The following is a 5,017-nucleotide window of genomic DNA, read 5'->3' on the forward strand; positions in this document are numbered from 1 at the left end:
AAAGTTTATTGAATAAAATAAATAAATAAATAAATAATAAAAAACAGATTTTGAGAAATTTTTTGTTTATTCCAATTCCAATTCCAATTTCAATGTTTCAAGTTAATTTTTTACTAGTCCAATCCAGTCCGCATCGGAATCAATGAAGATCAATCTGATGTCCAATTCCAGTAAGATAGCGGGCCACATTAGTTCATCTATTATGATAATGCTAATCTCTTTTAGAGTTTTTCTAATTTCTCGTGGTTGTATTTTCTTCCATATATGGAGAGTGTTATACACCACCTACCAATAGAGATTTTCATTTTTGGCCTTTGTTACCATTTTTTTTTAGACGAATAGAAAATATATAAAAGAAAAAAAGAAGATGCACAATCAATAGCTTCAAAGGCTAGACAAGCGTGAAAACCCTAGCAAAGAAAATTAAACAATCAACAAATGGGATACACCAAAAACCAAGAGGGGTGGACTAAACAAACAAAAAAAAGAGGGGAATACCCAAAAGGGGGCGGGGGAGAAACAAAGAAAAAAGGATAATACACCAAAAATTAGGGGGGAGAAACAAATGGAAGATCGAAGACAATAAGATGTCTATTTCTATCAGTATCAGGGCACATAACATACTTGTGAGGATTTTAAGAAACTCAATTAAATGTATCTCTTAAACCTTACCCCTCCTCCCCCACCCCTAAAGTTTATTGGGTCAAAAAAAAATTGAAGATATTGAGAAATTTTTTGTTTATTTCAATTCCAATTTCAATGTTTCGAGTTCTTGACTATTCCAATCCAATCCGCATCAAAATCAATGAAGACCAATCTGATGTCCAATCCCCTTTAGTTCATCTATTATGATAATGCTAATCTCTTTTAGGGTTTTCTAATATCTTGTGGTTCTATCTTTCGTAAATGGAGAGTGTTATACACCACCTACCATAGAGATATTTCATACAGCCACATATGAGCCAACAAAATAAAGAGGAAGCCCTACTATATGCTTTAACAGCCATAGTGCAGGAAGCGAGCTTAGATCACTTGTCCCAAAATTTTCTCAAAGACAAATGTCAAAAAGGGGTTAAAAAAATATATATTGTCATTGTACTTTAAACTGGGCTGTATATAAGAGAAAGAGTCACAATAATTGTAACCTACTACACGAGATTTGTCAAATGCATGACCCCAGAAGAGGGAGAAAAATTCATATTTCCTTGTATCGAACAATTTTATATCTTTTCAAATGTTGGCAGACTCTCTATTTTCAAATTTCACTTTCATTATATCCTATATGGGAGGATGGAAGCCTCGCTTTTATGCTACCGGTTGTATCGGGGCCACAATGAGTTCCAGGTTTGGTCCTCTGATAGGCATTCTAGCTAGCCGTGTCAGAATCTTGCCTCTATACCACTTATCAGAGACTTCCATAGAATTAAAGAAAAGGTGTACTCAATGCACAAGCCTCCCATATGTGCGAAGTTCGGGAGGTGGGGTGATCGAGAACTGTGCAACCTTTCCCTAAGAATGTCAGAGACTGTTTCGATCCCTTAACCCCCAAGGCACAATATTAGTACATTACCGTTGGATCAAACGTGCCCATTAGAGACTTGGATAGAATTCATCCTAAAATATTAGCTATTAAGAAGAGGATGCCCAATTACCAATAAGTCTTCATATGAAGATGTTCACTTATGTTGTAAGATTATTACTTCCGCAATCCACGTAAAAACCCAACATAATTAACCAACTCCAAAGGAAGTTTTACTAGGCAGTGGCCCAAGAGAACTTTAATCTCATCAACAATCACGTGGTGATGAGGTCTTGAGCAAGCAATTATATTGTACTTGATTTGGGTACTTTAGAATTTAGAAATCCTCCAAACAAGTAATAATTGTGACAACTGTACCACGGAAATGGACATACAAAACAGCTTGCTTTAAAATATCAGCAACTAAGACTTGTGAAACAACACCAAGAAAGAGAGAAGCTTCTGAGTTCCTTATATATATAATCACTTCAATCACATTCAATTAAGAGAAAATAAAGTGGAGAAGAATTTTCAGTTTCTTTGTTTGTTCTCAGTCACTGAAAAACCATCCAACCGCACGTCTCGTGAGGATGAGAGTTTCAGGGTACGTTTGTTTGTTTCCCCAAAGAAAAGGAAAAGGAAAAATGGAAATATCTCTATGGGTTGGCAAGAATATGGAAAGCCAAATTGACAGGTGGGTAGCCTCTTTGTGTCTGTTTCGTGTTTCTTTCACTTGTTCCCATCATGTAACAGGTGCAAAGCACAAGTCTCTCTCTCTCTCTCTCTCTCTCTCTCTCTCTAATTGGCTAGTTTTAACAAAACCAAGAGAACCAGTAATGGAGGAGATCATTGTTTCCAAGCACAATGTTGCTTTTGTATGTTATTCTCAATTCTAAGATTCAAACTTCTTGTGGGTTCCTCTCTCTACTATGTCAAATAATGGGATACCAAGTGAAGTACTCAGTGCATGGTTGGTCACATACGAAACCTATTTTAATAATCAAATCCAATGTTTATACATTCCAATTAAAAAGGCCTAGTTATGGGTAATGCTTGGACGCAACCCATTGAAACACCCTTAACAATTTTTCTGAGGGATAAAGATTCATGAGAAACACGAGATGGTTATTTTTCTTGGGGGGAGGGGCTTATAGATGAAATCTTAGACCCAACGACCACAATTATAAATAAACAGTTACATAAACTTATCTGGAGGTAGTAAATAGTTTAAAAAGAAAAAAAATGTGCAAGCCTTTTGGTAAGAGAATGGCCCCTATGCCGGATTCAAGGATACACACCTCAAGAGGTACAGTGATCATTGCATGCCCCTTGTGTCACCCTTAACAATTTTTCTGAGGGATAAAGATTCATGAGAAACACGAGATGGTTATTTTTCTTGGGGGGAGGGAGGGGCTTATAGATGAAATCTTAGACCCAACGACCACAATTATAAATAAACAGTTACATAAACTTATCTGGAGGTAGTAAATAGTTTAAAAAGAAAAAAAATGTGCAAGCCTTTTGGTAAGAGAATGGCCCCTATGCCGGATTCAAGGATACACACCTCAAGAGGTACAGTGATCATTGCATGCCCCTTGTGTCTGTGACCTCTGTGTCTGTGACACAAGGGCCACAAATTTGTTTTTTTTTTTTCTAAAAAATAAAATTTATTTAATATAAGGGAAATATGTAGTATGCACTAATTAATTGTCAGACTTATCTAGTAATTTCACCTTTATCTCAAAATGGAAAATTTTCACATGGCAGGGGACTTTCAATCCAATATTTCATGTGTAAATTTTGGTATATGTTAAAGGAAAGTTCAATCATTAGCTTGCCCTACCATATGGACAGCTGATGTAATTGAAGGAATTAGGTCTATAAGGTGCCTATGGATTGGTTACATCAAATTAGGTTGTGTTTGATATGCATTCTAGGTCAATAATACATTCTAAGAAATCATACCAAAAACAACCTAGCTAATTATTGTTTCAACCCATGATCTTAAACATCTGGACGAATTATTTATGCTCTCCAATTCCCTCAAATTAGGTTGTGTTTGATATGCATTCTAGGTCAATAATACATTCTAAGAAATCATACCAAAAACAACCTAGCTAATTATTGTTTCAACCCATGATCTTAAACATCTGGACGAATTATTTATGCTCTCCAATTCCCTCAAATTAGGTTGTGTTTGATATGCATTCTAGGTCAATAATACATTCTAAGAAATCATACCAAAAACAACCTAGCTAATTATTGTTTCAACCCATGATCTTAAACATCTGGACGAATTATTTATGCTCTCCAATTCCCTCAAGGTGCAACTGGATTGGTCACATCAAATTAAATTGCATGTATTCTAGGTCAATAATGCATTCCAAAAAATCATACCAAGCACAAGCCACGAAAGCAAAACAAAGGGGAGGAGCCTTAACCCAAGCGACTAAAAAATAATACCGAAGGAGGATACAACAAAAATTTAGTGGGTGGGGGCAAAATGATTATCAAAAAGCGATTTTCCTTCTTCACTTGACAATGCCTCACTTTTTTCATTGTTGGGCAAAGTTAGAAGATTCCCTTCCCTGTAAGCAACTCTCCCGGAAAAAAATCGTCTGCAATTCCGATCTCGTACAATTCCGTGCAATACCACCTTCAGGGGGTGACACGTGTATTGATTCCAATGCAATGGTCTAGATCTGATTTAAATGCCTCTTCACTGATTTAATGTTTTATTAGTTGTAGCAGATCTGGACCATTGTATTGGTATCAATACACGTGTCACCGCCTAAAGGTGGTATTGCACGGAATTGTACGAGATCGGAATTGTAGACGATTTCAACCCAACTCTCCCAAGGCGATAAGTTGAGCGATGGAACCCAGATGCTCTCCAATTCCCTCAAGGTGCAATTAGGTGCAATTCCTCCCTAATCTAATGACATGTGTCATTGTTGATATGAACGATCAAGATTAGGGGAGAGAAAGCTGGGGGCAAACTACTAAAGTCTAAAACAGATCAAGAGCACTACCTGAAGAAGAAGAAGAATAATAAAATGATAGAGAAAGGTAACCCAAAACGCAACTTCAAGTTTAATAATTTCATTTGGGAGAAAGAGAGCTCTAGCAAACTGAAAGTAGTATTGCCAATGGATTTGAATCCGAACAAGAGAGAGAGAGGGAGACCTCGCTGGCCCTTTGCAGTAGCGGATTTGAAACTCCTCGATCCTTGTTGGATTTACAAAGAAAGGGAGACTTTTTTTTTTTTTTTTTTTTTGGAGAGGATGGAATCGGGTTGGGTATTCGGGCAGATCTAGACCCAGTTTGCTTTTAGCTTTCTCTCTCCTAATCTTAACCATCCACGTCAACAGGGACACAAGTGCCAGATTGGGAGAAAATTGCACCTAATTCCACCTTAGAGGAAATTGGAGAGGATCTAGATCTAGATCCAATGATTCTTACTATGACAGCGAAAGCCACTTAGCCATAACCGGAATC

This window comes from Macadamia integrifolia, unplaced genomic scaffold (assembly GCF_013358625.1).
Source record: "Macadamia integrifolia cultivar HAES 741 unplaced genomic scaffold, SCU_Mint_v3 scaffold_31A, whole genome shotgun sequence".
Lineage (NCBI taxonomy): Eukaryota > Viridiplantae > Streptophyta > Magnoliopsida > Proteales > Proteaceae > Macadamia > Macadamia integrifolia.